General features: G+C 38.9%; 1 long non-coding RNA gene across 1 annotated transcript; it reads left to right on the forward strand.

Moving 5' to 3' along the window:
* Positions 1–219: 219 nt before the first annotated feature.
* Positions 220–7,990, forward strand: LOC111940243 (uncharacterized). The gene is made up of 3 exons (XR_002869460.2): positions 220–411; positions 5,210–5,293; positions 7,813–7,990. It is a non-coding gene; the product is annotated as an uncharacterized LOC111940243 (long non-coding RNA).
* Positions 7,991–24,441: the final 16,451 nt, after the last annotated feature.

The raw sequence follows: 24,441 nt of genomic DNA on the forward strand, positions 1-24,441 counted from the left end.
GTGTCTGCTCAATTGCTAATAGTTTTTTCTCCAAACTAGAGTGGTTTTCCCTGGTGCTAGTGAGAACTTTTGCTAGCACACCTTCCATACACTTGAAATTTAGCATCAGGAGAATTATCAAAAGCTGCACTCGGGGTGCTAAGTGTGTCTGAGGTACCTCCTGAGGCAGCAGTGCCCAGTGATGCAGACTGGCCCACGTCCCTGTGCCGATGGCCCAGCTCTCAGAGCGGGCTGTGCACACACCGTGCTTCGGAGCACTCAGCCTGCAACTCTTCAGAAAGAACATCTACCACAGCACTGGTCTCCAGATCTCAAATGTAGGACAGGCATACCCTGAGAGCACCCCACCCTCCCCAGCCTTGACTTTGACATGAGAGGATCCTTTGCAGTGCTGGTTTTCCATCAGCTCAGGTATCCAGAAGAAATGTTTTACCATGAGGATGGTGGGGCACTGGCACGGCCTGCCTGGAGAAGCTGTGGCTGCCCCATCCCTGGAAGTGTCCAAGGTCAGGTTGGACAGGGCTTGGAGCAGCCTGGTCTAGTGGGAGGTGTCCCTGCCCATGTGTCCTGATTTAGGGCAAATTTGTGAGAGAACCTTCAAATGGAGTCCCTCCAGAAAGCAAATTCAAGCAGCTCCTCCCCCAACTGGTTCGGGAAAAGATTTCCTTGGAGAAAAGTGGAAAAAAACTGTTTATTTAATAGAAATTTAATAATATTAAACAATAAAACCTCTTGCTGTTCGATGAGATGGCAAATCCAGTAAAAGTGCATTTCATGAGGTGTAGGACAGTTCACTCGGTCTCTTATCAGTCCCTCTGGCGCGAGAAAGTGCCGAGGCCCAGGCCCTGGTGGGCCACAGGCCTGAGCTCCCGGGGTTTGTCTGGGTGTTCTGTCCAGAGCAGGTTTGCACAGACCCATGGAAAAAGGAAAAAAACAGTCCAGGGAACTTGTCTGCTTCAGCTAGCTAAAAACTAACTAACAGCAAAGGTGAGTTCTGTCCTGCTGTCTGTCCATGCTGCAGACACCACAGTCCAGGAGCAGGATGGGGTACAGTGAGGGCTCTTTCTGAACACAAACTGTGGCTTATTCTTCTCCCCACTTCACTCTCAGAGCCAGTCTTAGAGGTGCTGAACTTAATATGTAACATAAACAAGGTGACTGGGGATACCAGTATCATAAACTCACCCCAGGACACCATGGCAGGGGATTGAAACCAGATGATCCCTTCCAACCCAAAGCATTCCATGACTGTAAGTTTTGACCCTGAAAGGTAGGATGTGGTTGAGTTTTGACCCTGAAAGGAAGGATGTGGTGCAGTGCCAGACATTGTCCTGCAAAACACTCCCTGGGTAATCAGGATGCACCTCCCCAGAACTGCCCTGGCTGCAGCACAGGTGATGAGGTATGGCTGAAACATTGGGAAGTGATGTTCCTACATCAGTGCAATGTGTTCTCTTCCACACCAGAACATAATTTGGTTCTTTCCTGAGAAGAAAACTTGTTGCAGCTGAGTAGTGACTTGCTACTCAACGTGTGATAGTAACTTCACTGGAGGAAAAATGTCTTGTTAATGTGAACTAGAAACAGGACAATATCATTTTCTTAGATTAAGCTATGATTTTCTGCCTGTCTTAGGAGCAATTTTGGGACCAAAGAATCTACACTGGAACTCATCCTGGAACTCCAGAAATTCCCTGCATAACAGGTCGAGCCTTCCATGTCTAGAAAAGGCCACAAAAAATCCCTTAAAAGAATTTTGTAATTGCACTGACTTCTTACAGAGCTAACTGTGCCAGCTGGAAGCTGAATTTCACACCAGTGGTCAGCAGTGTACCTCCTGAAGTGAGATCTGTTTTACAGCCAGGGGCACAATATGACCTATCATTATTAAAGGCCAGAAGAGGATTCAGCTCCTCTTTGCGAGCAGTATCACTGACTATTCTTGTGAATTACTGCTTCTCAGAAAGGGAGGTGGAATACTTACAATCTTTTTTAACATCCAAAGTAAATAGCAAGCTCTTATATCCAACAGAAGTTACAACAATATTTTCATTATGAATAATTTAACCTAGTTTTCCTCAAAATAAGGGATATTAATAATTCTTAAATTCTATAAAGCCTTTCAAATTAACCCATTTTATTGCTATAAGTCCAGACTTTAAAAATCCAAGTTGCTTTTTACTGTACAAGTATGCTCTATGGGATTGCTCTTAGCATATATTATCATTTGGTGTGAGTAAATCAATATCCAGCAGGCCATAATTTGTAGTAATAAATCAGATTTTACTGTGCAAGTTCAGAGGTGAATTGTATAGGGAAGTTCATGCAGATTTGAAAAGTGAAGAAAGATATAAAAGTATTAAAACGTAGGGCTCCCTCTTATCACTTTATAAAAGGTCTGAAATTTGGAAAACTTGCAATAATTTCTCATTATTTCTGTAAATTGCTCATAATTGTATCCAAGAATAAAGAGGAAAAAAGTCAAGCCAGTACTTAGCTTGAAGTATTAACTACACATTGTTCTCCTGTAAGCACTCAACAGATCTCGTCTTGTTAAAATTATGGCAAATTGGAACAGCAGCTCCCTTCTGAATCAACCTTCATTTCTGTCTTTCCCTGCTGAAGATTGTTACATTTTAAAGTCACAAATTATTATTTATTTATTCCCCTAAAAAATGCATGCATGGTCCCAAAAGCCATCATATAACATCCCACAGTACCCACAAATGCAGTACTCATTATTACAAATTATTAGATTACTTAATCTTCTTTGCCAGTTCCTTCTTTAAAAAAAAAAAAAAAAAGAAAAAATTTAAAAAACAAAAAACACAGTCCCCCTATACAAGCTTAAAATACAAGACAATAAAACTAATAGTAATAATAATGATATGTTTCCTTGGTCTTTTACGGCACAGGAAACAAATGCCTGTTGACTTGTATTACAGGGATATATACACGTTGCAAGATGATACATGGCTGAGTCAGTCAGTTCCTTACCCTGAGGATGCTCACCCTGGGTAAAAAATGTTCACTTGCTTTTTAGGATCTGGAAGGAGCTATAGGAATGAAAAGCCACATTGTTCCTGTTTTGAGTCCTTCCCTTTAAGATGAGAGAACCATCTCTCAGACCTTTGACTCCAAAGGCCTCTCTACCAACAGCAGGATTTGGTGGCATTTCTTTCCTTTGCTCAAATAACCGTGCCTTGTCTGGAAATTGAAACAGGGTAGCATCAGCCCACAGGGTGATGCCAAATCCCACTTGGAATGCTCACCTTGTCCTGGCTTTGTAGCTTGCTTTATCCTGTTCCCCAAATCCAGCTTCTGCTCCAGAAATCTGTTCATTCACCTGACCTTTCCCATTTCCCTGACTCCTTTCTTTGTCAAGGATTGTTTTCCTTCCATTACAGTCAGTGGGAGTAAGCAGCTGATTACAAAAGGAATTTCTGAGCAAGAAAAGGCAAAAGGAAAGGTATGCTCTGCATTCTGAATCACCCAAACCGTGATATAAGTAACACAGTAAAATACAAAATCTCATTCTCCTGTAAAGCAATTATGATCAGAGGTGGTGTAAAAAGAATATGAGTTCTGCATGCCCTCAGAAATCCTTACATTGGTGATGAAATCAAATCTTCTAAGATCTCTTGAAGAGAAGTTACTTTATTTACTTAGGCTACCAGTCATCTGGAGCTGAGTCAGGTGAGCTCTGAAGACTTAATTTTTCAGCTCTTAACACTGTCTGGAAGTAACATATTCCTGGTAGGTATAGACAGTATACTCCAACCCTTTTTCTCAGTCTGGATGTCTGAAAATTCCTTGAATAAAAGGGAAGACTGTTTGAAATAGAAAGAAAGTACACATCTTCATGTGTCAGAAAACTCTGCTGTAATTTATGCGATGACATGGGAGCCTGTGTCAGTTAAAACCCAATTGATTCTTGGGCTGGATATCTTTAGGAAGAAAAAAGAGATATGAAAATAGAAAACTGTGCCTTCCTTCACTTGTCTGTGGAGTCAGGAGTTTTTCCCCATATTAACACCAAGTATAACTAGATTAGAGAGTCATAAAGTTTGTTGTGATTTGTTTTGGCTGTAGCTATAAGAATACAGACATGCACAGCCCTCATGAGCAGCAGTAACCATGATTTCATTATTTTATATTTTATATTATTTTAATAATAATAATATCTTTTATATTATTTCATGGTATTATTTATTACCACACTTGAGGGAGTCCAAGTGAAGACCAGTGTCTAATATGGCAACACAAAGCTTCAGATTCATACAGTATGGGAAATGCACATGGTGTCTCCAAGCCTTTGGACTTAAATTCTCTCAGACAATCCTGTGCAACAGTGACATCTGTGGCATCTTCAACAAACATTCTTAGAAAATGTCTCTAATTAGTCACCTCTTCTTATCTTTATTTTACTTTGAAATGGAGTAAACTTCAGGATTTCAGCACAATCTATTTTCTGTCACCATTGTGCTGCAAAAATACATGGAAAAAAAAGAGGTAAATCAATTTTGGAAGCCAGAAATGGAAAGGTTGGATCAGACTAATCAAACCAGAACAAGGTAGGTGGCTTGATCTTCAGGAAAGAGTTCTGATATAGGCTCTCCTTCTGCCTCCTTTGTCAGGCAAAGGTAAAAACAGCTCATTAAATAAGCTGAAATTCCTAACCTGTTCTTTCACTCCCACTCTTCCAGTACCTGCCTCAAACAATTATGCAGAGACTCGAACACGGGCTATGTAACATATTCTGGGAACATACAGTAAAAGAACCTTATTAGCTGTCTCCATTAGCTGAAATGAGCAGGAGCAAAATAGTTAGTAAGCTGAATTTTAGGTGTAGGGCATTACACATCCCACAGAGATAAGAGAGAAAATTCACACCTCATTTAAAAGCTGTCAGAGTGTAGGCTGGGAAAGATAATACAGCACTGGGTTACACTAAGATCAGGTACTGTGCAACCAGAAAAGGTGGAAACTTAAGCTCAATTTCTGAAGCTAAATTTTGCCACAGGGTCAGATTCCCATGTTGCTGGGTAGCTGAAGAATCCCACAAGGCAGCCAGTCAGGCACAGAACAGTTCATTGCAGGTCTCTTCCCACAGAAACCATGGGAAACTTCCCACAGAAATCTGCACTGAACAGGGAGACTTTGGCCCTTGCATGCCTCTTGATTTCTTGTACCTGTTCCTTATTTCTAGGAACAAGCAGTTACAGTCGTGAAGGACCAGCCACACAGATGCCATTCCTCCCTGTGCCATTTGCCATCACACTGAAATCCACAGGTGCCACCAGTTTCTCTCTGGATTTAAATACAGTGGAAAGAAAGAATTAAAAGTGAAGACAGCAGAGTCTTCACTTTCCTGAAGCAAATATAAGAGCTGAAAATTAAATCTTGAAAACTTGAACACTATTTCAAGAACAGGCATTTTGGTTTCTGTGTTTGATGGAGAATTGGAGATAAGTCTGAAAGAAGGATGCTTTGGGCTGATGGTCCTAGAGACAAAGCTTGGCTTGGGGAGAAGATCTTTGCAGAGTGTGGTCTGTAACTACTGTTTACCTAGCCATTGATGGGAAAAATCATTGAATGATTTGGGTTGAAAGGGATTTTAAAGATTATCTAGTTCCAAATTCCCTGCAATGAGCAGGGACAGGTTTCACTAGAGCAGGTTGCTCAAAATGCCAGCCAGCCTGGCCTTGAACATTGTCAGGAATAGGGCAGCCACAGCTTCCCTGGACAAGCTCTGCCAGTGCCTCACCACCCTCACAGTAAAGAATTTCTTCTGAATATCTAGTCTACACCTACCCTCTTTTAGTTTAAATCAAGTGCTACACTTCACACATGGGCATCACTTTCCCCATGAGTAAGCAAAATGAATTTGGCAACCTGGCCAGGACTGCCACCCCTGCCAAGCTTACTGAACCACAAAACAACTTCCCCCAGGGATTCTCGGGTATTTTAAAATTGTCTAAACTGAATTGACAACACCAGCTGCACCATTCAAAACTGCAAAAAGCCTTGCAGTGCCTAGCCTTTTACCAGCATTCCAGACATGTTTTTTTCAGAAATTAATTTGAGTTGAGAGTGAATTTGAGAACAAATTTTTCAATGAGAAATCTAAAACTTAGTTAATATGACAGTGCTTTTTTCCTAATGGAAAACCAGTAAGGAAGGGGTGGTGTCTGTATTCCCCCGCATAGGGGGAACTGATGGTCCACAGATGTGAGACAAGCATGGGTGCTTTTCATTTTTTGTTACAGCAGTAAGTCCCTGCATACTACCTCATGAAACAGCTTGTCTAAAATTCTGCTTGACAAATGTATTCTCAAAAGTGTTCTCAGACATTTGTTTCATCTTCATTAGCAGTTCAACCATTTTTAATAACAAATTTTGAGGACAGGTGAAAAGGGAGACATTCTCTTGCTGACAACTATTGTTGAAAATTAATTTTAATTTGTGTGTAACCAAATTAACATGGACCAAACAGCATCTGAAACAGTTAGGAAGAAATTAAATCTCTCCATGAAGACACCTGTACTTGTGATTTAGAAAAATATCCATTTTGATGGCCTAGTATATAAAGACAGGTCATAAAGACACAGCAACATGGCAGCTGCTACTGTCATGTTCTTGATGTAACAACTCAGGTGGAGAAAAAAACAGGACAAGTTTGTTTTCCTAGATGCAAAAGCAAATGAGCTGTTGTCCTAAATAATTCTGGTTCTATATAATGGAGATATTTTATTCTTATCCTATTTATGGGACCAGATCCTCATCCCTAGAACACTCTACACTTGATAGAAGATTTTTTGACTGTATAAAGCCAGGGTTGATGACCTGACACTATGTAATCCCTGATTTCTCTTTCCCAAAATACAGAGAACTCTGACATTCTAGGACAGCGAGGGATGCATCTGGGATCCAGCTATCCCTTGCCTAAATAAAGCAGCCCACAGATTAGACCAGTTTGTTCTAGGAGTCAAAATAAAGAAGGAATAGAAAGGTGACAGATATTTACCCTTGTCTACCTAACCAAAAGAATAAGAACACTCTCCACAAACATGTGAAAAAAATAAATGCATATAGCAAATATGCATTTATTTTAGACTGTAAAGTCTACTGACACCTTTACCATGCCCATGCAAGGCCTTGACATATCTTAATGGAGAGAGTGACTACACAAACATTGCAAAGGCAATTTTGTTCTAGATTAGTTTTCACACATCTTAGAAGAGCACTATGCAAAGGATGCAGAGCCAGGGCTGACCTAACTAACTCCAGAACCAACTTGCAGCTAATTCAGTCTTTTGGGTGGTCAGGCTTATTTCCTCATGTACTACACAAGAAAGGAAGTTACTGTACCTCCATCTGACTCTTTGTCAACCCTCACAAGAAGGACCAGCTTTACTGATCCTGATTCCTGAAGGCATGGTATTGGTCTTCCACTTCTTTAAATTGCTTGAAGAAATTGAGCTTAATTAACTTATGAAAACACACTACTAAATCAGAATCTATTCTTTGGAAGTAACCAGAATTTCTCCTTGTTTTCAGGGAAAGAAAAACACTTTATTTTCCTTAGCTGGTAATTCCAATTAAAAAGTCTACAAATCACATCAGATTAATTAAGTTTTATGTGAAAGTACAAGTGTATATATTTTACTTATTAATGTATTTCATTTGCACAACTCCGGTTATAAATATTGATCTGTTTGGACCATTAACTGAAGTGCAGCTTTAAAAATAGAATGATTAAATTCAATAAAACCTAAATTTAAGAATAGCAATTTTTGTCTTTTAATACAGCAGACATCAGTTTAGCAGAAGTCAGCTGGATTGAAGAAGAAACAGCTATGAGACTGTTTCCTACAGCAGCCTCTGAAATGGAGATTACAAGTGTATTCTTCAGCTGTTAAGAAGAAACTGCTAGTTTAGTAATGGCAAATGGCTTAAAACAGTCACAATAAACAGATAACATAGGGTATCCAGTGCCAAATGTGTTTACTAGGTTAAATGAGAGTATTAACCTCAAATGCAATGAGATTTCTTGTCCACATCCAAAGTCCCTGGTGCGAGTGGTACTTGCCGTTACAACTCTGCTTTCTGTGTCATTTGAGTCTTGCAGGCACTGCACTCTGGCCATGGTCAATCATACCCTTAAAGATCACAAGGGCACTGAAAGGTTAATCATTATCTCTCTGTTATTCTTTTGCAAGGAAGGTAGGAATCTCAGGGGTAAGAGAAGCATGCACAATGAAAAGGGGAAGGAATAAATACGCTGCAGTTTTCTACCAAAAGGTAAATCCATTTGTGCGTGTTGGATTTATCATGATCAGAAAACAGTGCCTACACGATCTCGAATACATAGAACACAGAGTGATAGCAGAGTTAAAGGTGAAACCAAGAGGGAAATAAGAGTTTGTCCAGGCTCTGTCTGCAGAAGGGGTGATACTGATGCTAATGGTTGCCCAAGAAGACTCGAGATCTTTGTTATGATTTGTAGGGTGGATGGATCTCATAGAGCACTTTGCAGCTTACATGTGACTGGGTGAGGAGAGAAGGTAGGGCTGAAAACAGCCCACAGTGATCCTACTACATCTGGTACATTAGGGGTGCTGGGGAACCCCCTCCAGGTCACAACTCAGACATCAGACCAGTCCCAGATCTGCTTCTGAAATAGCTGAACATTCTATTTTACCCAGGCTGAGAAGAGAAAACCAGATCAGTTTCAGCTTGGTCTGACCTAGCATGCAGCAGACACCAAGTGGAGGCTCACAGAGTTTCCTACTTGCTGAGCTACTGTCCTCTTAAAACAATCCAATGCAAGTAAATGCTATTTAAATCGATTGTGTGCATTCACAGACAAAATTGGTTTAAAATTTATTATGTGTTGTGGCTCACCATGTCGAGAGAGAACAGAACATACATTTTAAAAAACAAGCAGGTTTTCTTAAAATAATCAAACATTCAATAAAAGAGGCTTATTGCTGCCATCTTTATTTGTTAGGATGGGGAATGGACTATTTTACTCTTCTTGCAAGCTAAGCATTGTTGAATAACCATGGGAAGGATACAGGAATTTGCTTTATTAATTTTAGTAATAATTTCAATTGTCTTTGAATTTATTTTACTCTTGATTTAAATGTATAATGCAGTGTATTCATCTCTGCAGTTCTTGAATTGCCCACTTGCATAAGAAAACACACTTCAGAATACGCTTATTAAAGAACAAAATGGCTTTGAGGGATTTTTAAAAGCAAAGAGACATTATAATCTTCTTTCACTCTGGTAGTTGCATATTTCAAATGTAGACAACATTTGCTTTACAATTATTAATTATTATGGCTGCCAGATGCAATTAAAGACCACCTTGTGCTCTTCCTATGGCTTCCTTCAAGCATTCACCATGTAAGCCATTACTGAAATAGCTAGATTAGAAAATACTAATGGCTAGCATGTGTATGATATTTACTCCTCAAAACCCTAAAATAACTTGCAAAAGAGGGGCATTATTGACCTGTTGTTCTGAGGAGGAGAAGTGAAGGGTGGAGACATTCAAGAAAAAGCATTTGCCTATTTGAGGTAATTCCACTTGTAGGAATTGTGCGTGGAGAGTACAAAGCCTTTTCAAAGGCTTTTCACCACACAGTGAAAGGACTTTAAAAAAGCTTTCAACAAGCTTCCTCTTAAAGGGCTTTTAATAAATATTTTCAAAAATACTCCAAAAAGAAAAGGAGGGAAGAGTGAGAGGACAAATTTGTTAATGCTCAATTATTCAGAAGAGGGGAAAGGAAAGGATGCTGTAAAAGCACACAGTAATATCGCACTATAGTGGAGAATAACATGAAAGCCAAAATGCAGTCAGTAAATATGCAGTGATGCACCAGGAGACACAATTTAACCTGATATGTGCAAGGACAGGCTCTGAACTATCTGCCCTGTGTCCAGAATGAGAACTCCCAGTCACTGCAGCTGATTCCATAAAAACATCATTTGACCCAAGAAAAACACTGGGGATGCTTGGAAATACCAGGAAACAAATAGAGAATCAGGCAGCAAATGCAATTATTTCTTTTTATAAACCCATGGAGTGCTCATAGCTCAACACTGCCTGCAGTTCTGACTTTCTGGTCAGAAAAGCTGTACAAGGGTGAGAAAACATTCAGATAAGGTATCACATAGACAAGAATAATGACCAAAGTGAAAATAAATAGATTAAGAGTCTTTTGCAGAGAAAAGAGAGAACTGAGAGTAGAGGTGACACAAATTAATAGAAATGTCAATAACATTGAGAAGATCATTAGGAAATTATTTGACTTTTCACAGTGCAAGAAAGAGGGGCAAAAAATGACATTAACAGGTGACATGCTGAAAACAAACAAACAAAAGAGGGCATTTTTATAAGCAGCTCAACTGAACTGAGGAATTTCTTCCCCAAGATTATTTTAAATTATGTTTATTCTTACCAGTTCAAAAACTGGTAAGAACAACAGGGCCAAATCATAGCAATTATTCCACCAAGGATGATAAATCCAAAAATAATGTTTATAAAGAGGGATTTTGTTAAACTACAGATTGCTGGAAGCAGGGACAATATGCCAGGGAGGAACAGCTGTATAGTTTCCCTGGTGTGGTGACTTTCTCCAGCATTCAGTACTTGACTGCTGTTGAAATCCAGCTACAGGCTAGATGAATCTTATCACCCCTTAAAAAATGCCATGGTGGTCTGAAGAGGGCCTCCACAAATAGAACTTATTGTTGCTGATATAGATACTTCTGTTGGTTATTGTGGTCAGTGGGCTTGGTCAAAGAAACCCAATGGATCCCAAACAGAATTTGATGCCACAGATGATACCAACATCTATGAATGATTTCCTCTTGGGTGGAAGGATGAAATATTGACTATGTTGAAATCAGCAGAAATTTTGTCACCCCCTGCAGCAGAAGCAGGAACTTACCTCCTTCTACCTTACTCCCAAGACTCAAATCCTCCCGACATATCAGGTTTTCTCCTGCTGAGTACCAGAATAGTCAACATGAAAGGACAAGAAGGTTTCCAAAGCACAGAACTCTGCAGCACGCTGTGCTGGTGTTGGCTGGGGACAGTTTAATTTTCTCCACAGTAACTGGTCTGTACCTATGCCCTATGGCTGCGGTTTGGATTCGTGCTGAAAACAGTATTGAAGATGTAGAGATGTTGTTATTGCTGCTTGCACAGAGGGAAGGCCTCTTCTGCTGCTTGTACCGCCTCACCAGCCACTGGGCTGGGGCTGCACAAGAGGCACACAGCCAGGACAGCTGATCCCAGCTGATCCAAGGGATATCCCACATCATGTGGCATCACGATCAGCATGGGAAGCTGGGGGAAGACTGGAAGGGGGATGTTCGGAGCGTTTGCAAGTCACCATTACGAGGTGGAGCCCAGCTTTCCAGGGGATGGCTGCACACCTGCCTGCCCATGGGAAGTGCTGAATGAATCCCTTGCTTTGCTTTGCTCCTGCACAGCTTTTGCTTTCGCTATGAAGCTGTCTTTATCACATCCCATAGTTTTTTTCCACTTTTCCAGTTCTCCTGACCCTGTGAGTAGGGCAGTGAGAGAGTGCTTGTGTGGTACTCGGTTGCTGGCTGGGCTTAAACGACAACTCATCTCTTCAACACAACGTGAAAGTGTTTAAGAGCTACAGGACTTCATACTAAAACAGCATACAAAAATGTATGAGCACTGTGACTCTGGAATTGGTCTGTTACAGTCAGTCTTATCAACACATTAGCTCTATTTTAACATTCAGATAGCGGAGGTTGAAAGCAAACCTGATTTTGCATCTTAAAGAGAGGCATGTAAAATGTTTTATAGGCTTTCACACTTTATTTGAAGATTATCATAAAGTGAGATTTTTTCATACCACAAAGAGTGTAAACCATAAACCTTTTAAGACTGCTGACAGTTATCACAGTTTTTTTTTCAGAGAATGATCTGGTCTATATCTTCATCGGAATTGAAAGCACCAGAACTTAAGTTAGAAGTCCACAAGTTAAAATGAACTGCCCCTAATCGAACAAAGCCTCCCTGAAAAAAAAATTATATGGATTCTGCCAGCACATTTTCTTTGGCCTTTTAAAAAACATTTGAATCAAAAGATTTGACTTTTAAAAATGAGCATGGATTTCAAAAATCACTTGATATAGTATTACTCAGGGGATGAAACATAGTGTTAGGAACTAGAGAATGAGTAAACAACCGCACACAGCAATATACATTTATCATATGAAGATTTTCTTGATCCACACAAAAAACAATAAAGGAATGAAAACAGATTTTTTAATTCCTTTCTTGTTTAAACCTTCTAGGAAAACCTCTCTATAAAGCAAAATTTTCTGCACATGCCTGGCCCCATTTATTAGTGAGAGTAATTTCAATATTTCTTTAGGAACAGCAATTTGCTTAATTGTGGCTTAGCAAGATGGCTGAAACTGCTGAGATACAGACAGATTTTTAGCCATGACAATTCATGAGGTGAACTAATATTGCCTTGATAAATGAATCAAATTTTTGGATTTTAAGTCCAACAGATGAAGCTAGTCCATTGAAGATTTTAATAATAAGAAAGGGGAAATGAGATGAACTATATAGCTAAATTATAACTATATAGCTAAATTATTGTAACTAGACAGTTGGAAAAGCAGAGATAGTTTGGACTTGTAGCAGGTTAGATCTCATGAAACCATGTAATGGAATAAAAACCTTAACAAAGAATTAAAACAAAGATGGAGGACTTTAATTGAAAACTTGATCAATTAGCACAGAGGCCATAAGAAGGAGGCAACAGAGCATGAAATTTGATTAAACTAAACCATACGTCCTACTTCATTTTCAGCGATGTCACAAAACTGATGACCTTGAAAAGAGAAGACATTAGGAGAGTGTAAAAAAGCAGTTATCTCAATGCTGGCTAAAAAAGAGAACTGATAATAAATATTGTACAGCAAGGAAGCCTTAAATTAAAATCACATATATATTCAGAATGGAGAGATGGGTAGCCATAAATTGCAGTAATTGACACACAATCCAAATTTATTACAATGGATCTATGCAGAGGGAAAGTGAGAAAATGCCCTAACTCCACAAATTTGACAAACAGAACAGATCACACTCCAGCTCGCTGACTACTCAGATTATTGTTTGATAGTGGGCATGATTCTACTGCATTAGGTGATCTTTTTGTAGTCAGTAAAGTAGATTAAATTCTAAAGATGCACTGAGCATCTACAGTAACACAGCACTGGAGTCACAGTGTTATTCTTCTGTTTTGACCCAAGATAAAATCAGAAAAAAGGTACTACTTCACCCACATCATGCTACAATAACACTACCAAGAGCTCCTTTTTTTGATAGGTGAAATGATGGGTGAACCTGATACACTGCTTTGGATACAAGGTGTCTTTGTTCTTGCTGCAGATGGGTAAAGCTCTCCATTGCTCTCACAGACCCCTACAGCACATGCCCACCCAGCTACAATCCCATATTATCATAGGACTAAATGCAAGGACTCTGACATGTTCCTATTGCCATACAGAACCACTAACAGCAGTCCCAATAACATGGGGCTTACGTCTTGAGCTGCATTTCAGCTTTATCCCAGCTATAAACAAATTATGCCTTTCTGGCCTAAATCCTGCTAAAACAAAAGTTATCCTTTAGTATTTTTTAACAACTTGGACTGACAGGGAGACATTGTGCAGCTTCAGGGCTTTATGTCATGTGGCTGTGGTGTTTTTTTTTCTCTACAGTGCTCCTTAAAATTAGATTTATGTCATGTAGAAATACAGCTTAAGTGATTCTGAGGTGTATTTTTTCCAAAGTGTCATGTCCTTGCAGACATGCAGTGCCAGTAAGATTTGAATGAGATCATCCCAGATTGCTTTTGAGAGTCCCACTTATTGTGAATTCCAAAACAAAACAATATGAAACATATATATATATATATCTCAATATATATCATGTGATGGGTTTATCATCGTTCTGATAAAAAAATGTTATGAATAGAAATTCCTTATAAGAAATTTGAAAAAGTTATTTTTAGATTGAAGAGGATTTATAGCTTGGTCTACCTGTTTGTGTATACTCAATGTAAAATAAACTGATTGCAAGAGAATTATATTAGTATCATGTCATTTTCTGTTACAATGTCAAAAAGCAAAAAAAGAATATTTAATTTTATGATGGCTGAAAGTGAAAGGAATTTCTTCATGTCATGTATCAGTACATACTGCAGAAATGTACTATCATACATTACTGCAATGTAATGTCCTGGAAATAACTATATCAGTTCAACACAATGAAATAGGTTGTCCACACCTCCTGCTTCTTGCTTTACCTCCCTCTGCAAAAACACAAGGGAAGGGACAAGCACTGGTGTAACACTGATTTGCAATGGTCAGGGCTCAGGTATATCCTGTCCTGGGGCACCAGTGCAAAGCACAAAGAACACTCACAGCTGTGAGAAACATTTCACTTTTTTCCAAATCATTCATGAGTAGTTTTGGTTTTAATCTATTCTCTTATTTTTTAGTTCCCTTTCAAATGGTCCACCAAATGTTTTTACCTGAAAATTTCACAGTTGGACTCTCTTAGATCTTTCCTAACCTATTCTTCTCTAATTCTGTGGGAAATGGAGAAAAAAGTCTGCAAACACTGGGCATTTTTTCTCGTACATTTGCTTACATTTTCCTCGGGCTGAGAGAGTACTAGCAGAGGCTCTCATATTCCTATAAGGCTGCTGTATTTTTTTTATTTTCTTCTTCAGCCTGTGCACAAACTTCCCCTTTCCAAAGTAATGAAAGAAAACAGTTTTGAGTCAAATAAACACTCATCTAAACAATATCAGCATGCAAGGAGAATGAGTATTATTTATGAAAACTGATTTTTCCCCTTTTTTTCCAATGAAGCTTGGAAAAATTTGCATAAATCTGGCTTTTGAGTATTCTTTCCTTTCCTTTCCTTTCCTTTCCTTTCCTTTCCTTTCCTTTCCTTTCCTTTCCTTTCCTTTCCTTTCCTTTCCTTTCCTTTCCTTTCCTTTCCTTTCCTTTCCTTTCCTTTCCTTTCCTTTCCTTTCCTTTCCTTTCCTTTCCTTTCCTTTCCTTTCCTTTCCTTTCCTTTCCTTTCCTTTCCTTTCCTTTCCTTTCCTTTCCTTTCCTTTCCTTTCCTTTCCTTTCCTTTCCTTTCCTTTCCTTTCCTTTCCTTTCCTTTCCCTGATTTCTTTCTGTGTTTTATAATGCATGAGGCATAGTGTATTTATTCTGAGATAGTACTAGTTTCATGCATTGCACTAAATGAAGTCTACTGCTAAATACTACTTTTTTTGACAGTCAAGTGAAATATGAGAATAAACATGAAAATATCAATATTAATGGGCTGCTAAGGAGGAAGTGTAATCCGTTAATGCAACCACCTTGCAAAAGAAAAAAACCAAGGAAACAAGACTTAATGTTCTAAAAGAAACAAAATAACCAAAGCAGATAAGTAATTCACATTCTTCAGAATTCACAGGCACCACCACCATGGTGGAAGAGACCACCACCATGTTTTAAATGTGCACTGCTGCTGTATGGGCTGTAAGAATAGTCCAACAGTCAATTTTTAAAAGGCTCTTTTCTCATCAAGCCCTCTCAACTTCTGCACTGGCCAGCAATGGCTCATAGATACAGCAGATCCCAGAAAGATGCAACAGCAGCAAATATAGACAAATAGCAAATAGACAAATCTCTTTGCTAGCAGGAATCACAAAATGAGCAGGGCAGTTCAGCAGATGCACTGAGTCAGCACACAGTGGCCACAGTCATCATCTCCACTGGCCAGGTACCTCTAGAGGCTTTGCATGCTCCTACCACTGGAGTGTGGAGCCTGGAGCTCCTTCTTCCTTGTGACAGGCATGAGAAGTACCTTCCTCTGCCTTCAGACAGAACCCAGAGACAAGGAATCACCAGTATTTCCCTCCACAGGACCATACAGCCTATATAATATGTGTATATTATTTGTATATTATTTGTTTGTTTACAGAGAACTTGATGCATTTTTAAGCCACTGGATGGGGACTTTCTGTGGATTACACATGCTGATTCTGATATAGGAGTACCATATGGATTTTTTTAAAACACCATATGGATATTTATTAGCACGGGTGAGCTTTGACAAGTATGTTAAAGTTTTTATTAAAAGCAAATAGAGCGCTCTAGCCTTTTTGGGACAACAAAATTTCATGAGTCAAAGGAAAACTCTTTCTGAGAAGTCAGAAAAGGAGCAAGCTGAGAGAATAATTCTGGGAAGGCCCATTTGAACCCAAATGATTCATTTCAAAAAATCCTCCCACCCCAAAGTCCATGTTGTTGTGCATCCTGTAAAAAACACACATGATAAACATCATGTTATGGTTTTTACATCTTTTGGGGTATGTACCACCCAGCCAGTGATCACTATTATTCTCTTGCTCCAGCTCCAGTGGATACATGGGTACTAAAAACCCAGTGCAGGACCACATGGAGCCAGATCAAAGATTCTGTCTTCAGTCTACCCCCTTTTTGGACCCCAGCTTGCCTTGCTCAGGGGAAGGCTGCTGTAAACTCGTTTTATTCTCTGTGAAATCCACAGAAGCAAGTCCTAGAAGGATTTTGATGTTGCAGCCAGAGCACAGGAATTGTAGTCAGCCTGGCCCATGGGCCACGTCCAGGCAGCAATGCAGATGGACAGACAAGATATGTCTGCTTTACCAAGTAATGCAGGCCAGCAAGAGAAGATTTTTAGACATGAACAGCTGGTGCATAGGAACTGGTATCTGCATGAGCTGCACTTCAGAGAGCTTCAAATTACTTCTGGTCTGGCCCCATGCACTGAGCCCATTGCACCTGAAGCATGACTGCAACATGTGTCCTGGTTTAGTTTCATCCAAAGAAAATCCACTTTGAATACTCTCAGGCTTGTTGATGATGTGAAAGTTTGCTAGGCATGGAGAATGGGGAGATTAACCCCAAAACCAGCCCAATGTAAACAACAAATGTGGCTCCATCCATGAAGTCTTTAGCAGAAGGGTCAGAGATCTTTCAGACATCTCTGTGACGTGAACTGATTAGGATATTATCTCACTCACCCCAGCAGCTTAAGTGCTTCCTATTTATCAAGCTTGATAAGAGGAAAGAGGGTTTCCTAGACCTAGAGATGCTGTTTTATAACTTGTATGGCATAGTTTGTGATATGTAATATGACTCTAGCAATACTATTTGTGAGATCTGACATCAAATTAAGAACCAATATAAATTTAGAAATGGGGCTATGTTTCACTCTTTCTTTAAACTGTATTGTTGAGAATCACGTATCTTCACTGTAAAATGTGATAAGAATTTTCTCAGGTAGGAAACTAAAATGAAATATGGTAAATGAGGCATTTCAACTCTTAGTTTTTTGCATTTTTTTTTTCTTCAGGTCTTTCCATCCCAATTGAACTTGTACTGATGTTCAGCTTTTCTTGCCAAGTCCCCAGCAGGTTTATCAACCAATTGCTCATTGTTTTAACCAACAAATTTGTTTATTCTGCTGTTTAGTGGGGTACCACACTAATTGTTGACCTTGCAGTGTGGCTTCACTTTAAAAGATAATTTATTAATATTTCTTATTATTTTAAAATTATCAACATTGTTTTTAAAATGTCACTTGAAACAGTTAGGGTGAGTACCATTCATGTAGATTCTCCTTTTTAAAGTGGGTACATCAAGCCTTTTGATTTTTCTGTTATTTTTATCCTCTGTAGGCTTTAATTCTAGTAATTCTTAAAAAAATTATTGAAAAAATCAAGAACTACAGTTAAGTTTACAACAGAAGCTTTTCATTTATGTTTCACCACTCTTGGAATACCAAACTTAAGATACTCTGCAGCTAATTTTCCAAGGTGCTGAATGTCCACAGCTGGTGGTAGCAGCTGCTTGATGCTAGTCTGTCTTGAGGTTGGCAGAGATGACATGTTAAACCACAAGATAATATTGCCAGTGGCCCTGTGTCAACTCTGAGGTGAGGGAATTGGCCCTAAAGAGAGGGCTGCACAAGTTAGGAAGTTATTATTGGTTTGTACACATGCCATTCCACAATCACTCTCTGTGCGAAGTTTATTAATGCCACAAATATGAATGAAGCACTTCAACCTATCTTCAAAGACATTAAGCTTTCAAAATAGCTTTGAAAGCCAAACAGCTTAGAAAGCACATTTCTAAGTAAGCTACCTCTCTCATTGCTCATAAAAATGTCTACACAAGGAGCTAATTTGGAGTATCCAGCTTGAGGCTGGATTTACTGACAAGAAAATGTATTTGTGCTCTTACTCATTATTCCATACTTTTATTCTACTAATAGCACTCTGTGTGGGACTTGTGTTTTCGAAACACATGACCAGACAAGGCCACACAAGCATTTCCTTTTTCTTCCTTGGTGCAGAGCTGTGTACGACACCACATCAACTGTAATTTCATACTCTAGCTTTGAATAGCAGTAACTCTGTATAAGTGAAGACCTAAGGATAAGAAAACAGCTTAATTGCTGCATCCTTTTAGACCCGTATCTAAGACAAGCAGGGTTTCTGATCCTGGCACATAGCCTGCAGGAATTTGATGGAGAGATGTCTCCTCGACTGCAGTTAAGACCTGGCAAAAGAAGTGCTTTGCAGGCAGTCATCCACTGTTGCTTAGAGTGAAGGAACCAAGTAAAGACTTATTCTGATGTAGCTGCTGTTTTAAGAATTCATACGAGGTCAAGAGCTATTTCACATTCAGAAATGTTGAAATAAATAAGGCAGTGCCAGTTTTCATAGTCACCTTGAGAGAAAAGTATAAAATTTAATCTTGTTTCACCTCTTCCTTTGATTCTGTCATTAAAACCTTATGTTTTGAAAAGTTGGAAGTATTCAGTATAATTTTGTTTTTAATTTATCAAATTTATAAGGTTTCATATTATTTACATAACATTCTTCAGACATTTGATTCAATATAATGCTTCAGCATTATTAAAATAAAATTGTTCAGCATTCCAAAATAAAATAGATTGGCATTTCTAGTCTAACTGAGAATTTCATTGTAATTGAGGGAAAAAACCACTCCTTGAAACTCCAGGATATCTTGTGGGATATTGCTTTCTCACCTGCTGTGCTTCTGGGTCCTTATTAACGATAAATGTAAATAAGAAATACAAGCTGGTACCTCTAGAGGATGAAAATGAAATCTTCTAAGTCTCGCATCAGATATTATTTCTGTACCTTCACACTTGAAAAAGAAACTGTGCTAGTTACCAAAGGTCAACACATCACAAATTCATGTCAGTAATCATTATGTAGCTTTTCTTTCTTCTTCATTCTGTTCCAATAACACCTAAGTGCTGGATGACAATCATAACTGCAGTTTACAATTGCTTTTCATCCCAAAAGATCCTAATGTGCTTTAAAAGCCTTTATAGAAATGTCATTTGCAGAGATTATTTAATCTACCACAACTGCTCAGACACCTCTGTCTGGTATGAAATTTGGCAACTGTTCAACAAGCTTATCACACAGAAAACTGGAAGTGAATAGGCAAATCACAGGTCAAAACATAATCATCTACCAGACATGAGACCAGAGTTTCAAGATTAATAAGAATAATAATAATAATAATAATAGTAATAATCACCAAACCAGAACACAGCAAGTTAACATATATGTCTGAGGGAATGGTCTCTATGGAGAATGATGTGGAGCTCACCAAGCTCTGGGAAATACATTACTTTCTTTGAAATGAGTCTTTCTCCATACCCTGACACTGCTTCTGGAGAGAGTGGAAAAGTGACCAGGCTCTGGGATGCCTCTTCTCTATCATATGAGAAGGACTGGTAAGGACCTGCCTCACTTCACTCTTGGGAATCACCTCTGTATGATCCATAAGTTAGAGGCTTCCCCACACAGTCTGACCTTTAATGAACAACAGTTATCCAGACAGTGTCTTTTTAATATTATTCCCTTTCATTAATGCTTCCTGCTCTGCTCATCATCTAACATCTGTATTTAGTTATACACTGTCCTTTCACAGGAATCCTAAAATCCCCTGAAAGTAATTGCTAAAATTTCCAGGTGATCCCTGGAAGTGTTCTTACATGTCTAGAAATGGAAGTCGGTCATTCCATGACTTCAGAGCACATATCCAAATGCAGGACTTTGGGATCTAAGGCTTTGCTGTGTTCTCTCACCTCCCACTCCTTTGCATTCTGCCTTTTCTGGAACAGAATCGAAGGTGTTTAGTACAAAGGCAAATGGCAGCAGCCTGTGCATTGCACCCTCCCCTGCAGCAGAGCATGAAGACTTTACAAAGATCTTGGCAGGATTTATAATGGTGCTACTCTTGCTGCTGCGAGTCAAGAGACCGAGCCGCACTTGTCATGCACAAAATGCAGGTGGCACCTTTCCTCTCCTCTTGCCAACATTAGGTTCTGGCAATTTGCATACATGGGGCCAGATCATTATTGGATACTCCAGTCGCACCTGCATTGCTCAGGATTTGGCTCCAGGCCACATCTGCTGAAAAGACACTGAGCTCGCTGTTGCTACGTGCGTGAACTGAGTCTGCTCTGAGAGCAGGCTGAGCTGTGCTTAGCTCATTGCTCACTGACATACTCATGCAACATAAAATAAATAATTCTTTTTTCAAAATATTGGTCAAAATCACACCCACCTCAGTTCCTTCATTAGATTATTTAATTATTTAAAGTTATTATTGAAAAATGAGGCATAATTCTAGCTAGAATACCATTACTACAACAAAACTTAATGGCCCACATGCATTGTCATTCTGACACCTTGTTTTCATGCACACATAAATTTCCAAGGAAATGTGATTTGAGCAGGGTTTTTTCAGATTTGGTGGCCTGTCACATGCTCATTTTGATTTGGTATTTTATTTTTTTGCCAGCACGAACGGGAATGTTTCAGTATTGCTTTACTACAGGGACAGTAGGCACAAATAGAAAATTAACTCCTATGGCTTATTACAAAAACAAAACAAAAAAAGTGTACCATTTTATGAGTTCTGGCACCAGGAAGACATAAAGTTAGAAAAATTGTCAGTGTATTCATTGTATGTTTTTGGGAGTGAAGGTCTTTATGTATTTGGGACCTGGCTGTAAACAGTGCCCTTTAAACATTCATAGAATAAATAAAGTTTTACATAGGCATAAAGTCTTCAACACATTTGGTTCAAAATCCTGCCAAACCAGTAGCAGTCTTTTCAATCATAATAAAGGTTTTAGGTTGGACAGAAATATATATTAAACCATAAGGATATCTGAGTTTTGCAGATGAAATGTGTTTTCATCCTGCAGGGACTCAGGGCTGCATACTTGAGTCCCTCACGTTGCTTGAGAAAATCCTTTTTGTCTACCTTTCATTAATTTTTCAACAATAGGGTCCCCACATGCATATTAGAAATTCACAATTAAAACTTTCAATTCAGATTCTATGAACCTTGATAATTACTGGACATCTTTTCCATTATTAGACTGAAAAGTTTGATTTTTTTTTTTTCTTTTTGCTTACTTTTTCTCAAAGGTCTAGTAATCTGTTGTACATTCAAAAATATTATTTATTAAAAAGTGAACAGTGCACCTTGCTATGTCACATCTATTGTTGCAATAGATTATGTAGATTTGCACCATTCTTACTGTGCCACTTGATAAGGCATCTAATTTAACATATTACCACTCTTGTGCTTGCATGTAACCACTGGGATATATATACATCTTTCCCCGAAGTGATTGATTTTCTGTTGATGAAAGTTTATTGGAAATCCTGAGGCCCCAGAGGCTCTTCAGCTGATGTCTCTGAGTCCTGTGTATGGATTTAAAAATGCATTCTTTCTTTCTTTCAGTTTGCAAAACCGGCACAGAGAACCAGATCTCCCTTTAAAATGACACAATAAAAATGAGATACAAACTTAAGAGCGCTTGATTATGAGGAATAATTCCATTTGAGACTTTGCATATGATTGACATAGTATATGCTTTGAGAAGATTTTAAAAATCTCAAAAGATAATCTCTCATAATGAATCATTTATTATGTATATCTCTTAATTCTAGAGAGGTTAAGGATGAGTGAGCATGAAAGCCAGGGACAGATCATAAACACTCCATGCAGATATTTATACCTGTCCTGAAGCACCTCTGCATGAAATGCAGGAACAAGGACACTTGCTACATTTCCCAAAAAAACTTCTGTTGCATAGGAAGAGTCGGCTCTCTTGGATCTGAATCCTGCCATGACCCCAGAAGCCAAGTGGGCAAGAACAGGAAGACCAGCAGCAGACATGCAGAGAGCAAAGGTAAAGCAGACCTTTCTTTGTGCCAGAGAGTAACAGGCAAGGGATGGAGGTACAGAGCAGCCAGGCTGTGGCCCATGCTCTAATTTACCTCAGAGCCAACAGGCAAGAATGTTGTGCAGGGGGGGTGGGAGCAGCCACCAATGGTGATATGCCAGGGAATGCATATCTTTGGCTTTCTGCATCAGCTCTTCTCACTAGATGCACACTTGGATGAGTATTTCTTTTCAGCAGGTTTTTTTGGGGTCAAAGCACCAAAAGGCAGCTTGCATATAAATACAGTGACCTTTTCAAGAATATTTGCCTAAAAATTTCTGTCCTTGGACCAATTATGCATTGAGCAAAGGTTTTGTTTTTCTTCCATAAACCCTTAAAAGAATTCCTTAACTATTCTTTTCAGGGTCAGAGACCAAAGTTCAAATCAGTTTCACTACACATAAAAGAGAGATTTTGTAGCCAAGTTGTCTACATACCTCTATTTACAAGCTGGCATATGAAAAGTCAGCAGGTGCCTCTCCAAAGCAACAGGCATGATATACAACCCTTAGAGCCATCTAATACCATTATAAACACCATGTTTTACAGGCTGCCAGATGACTTTGACAAAGAGCCATCATAATGACTTCCCTGGCTCTGTAATAGCTCCATTTACAATTAGTGTTAAGATGTAGCACAGCTCACTTTTGTGTTCAGAGAAGACACAGTTTAGATAGGACACTCTGGTGTACAAAATATGCCTGAGCCATTTGTCTGCAGGAATTCCTACTCTCATTTAACACTGGTGGCTACTTGGGTTGTTGAAAAAGACCTGCTTGGGCAGTTTTGTACCCATGAGTTTTGTTTGTAAAATACAGCTTAAAATTCCAGCCTGTGGTTGTCAATTTGAATATTCACCTTTTTCTATCTAAGATGCTTTAATAAGATTTAAGAGTGGATTGTTTCACCCTTATGAGTGGTAAAGGTGCCAGAACTTAGTGAAGGAATTAGGTACACTTGGAGCAAAGGTCTGCAGGGAACTTGGCAGGTTGGAATGCACAGAACTTGGCAGGTTTGGACCCAGGGAGAGGACACATTCACAGCCCACTCCTGGGGTTTTATCATTTCAGGTGAAAAAAGCATCCTGGATGATGGCAGGAACTTCTATTAAAAATGTGTGAAAATAAAGATCATAATCAATAGTAATTTTCTGCTAATAGCACCATTTTGCTTGGGTTTGGCCACAGGTACAGGACCACTGAGGATGCACCACAGCCGTGTTTCCCTGATGGTGTGGGACACATCACCCAGCAGTACTTCCTAGTTCTGACCTGGATGTGCTGCAAACACCCAAACATAAAAAACTTTCAACAGCAGCAGTGCTGCAAACACATCTGATACAAGTAGTGTTCAAGATAGGAAAATGTCTTAATGTCCCCAGTCTTCAAAAGATATCATTTTAAGAATGGCAATTTTTTTTTCTGCTTTCTAATATTGCAATGCTTGGTTACTACTACTGTTCTTTCATTCAAGCAAGATACACTGCCCCCTTATCTTACTTCTTCCACCTCAGAATCAAGAGAAACCTATTTCCCAAACAAGCAGAAGCCCTCACTGAAATACACAAAAAAGCATAAAATATTTCAGCTCATCAGAAATTACTGAAAGGAAAACAGGTAATTGATGCTGTTTGTCTTTTTTTTTCCCTTCTTATTTATTTGTTTACCTGCTTGCTTTACAAATGGCAAAAAATTCTCTAAAAATCATCCTTTCAACCTGCTTATTATCTAAAACAAACCACAGTCACAATTAATGTCATTTAAAATAGCAGAGTACGTTGAATTATTCTAATTTGGTGGCTAAAAGGTATTATCTACTGTGAAAAAAGAGTGGAAAGATGTTGAATATAATAAGGAGATCATCAAACTAAAGGAAATTTCTTTTCATCTAAAAATCAAAATAAATAAACCCACACATTTACAAAATAAATAAACTAATCACACAAGTGTTAGTAAAAATCTGGATCTTTCCTACTAACGCGATGGAAGACATTAAAAATAGATAGAAGCAAAAATGAGAACATTTCT

Source organism: Cyanistes caeruleus, chromosome 3, assembly GCF_971803275.1.
Source record: "Cyanistes caeruleus chromosome 3, bCyaCae1.hap1.1, whole genome shotgun sequence".
Classification (NCBI taxonomy): domain Eukaryota; kingdom Metazoa; phylum Chordata; class Aves; order Passeriformes; family Paridae; genus Cyanistes; species Cyanistes caeruleus.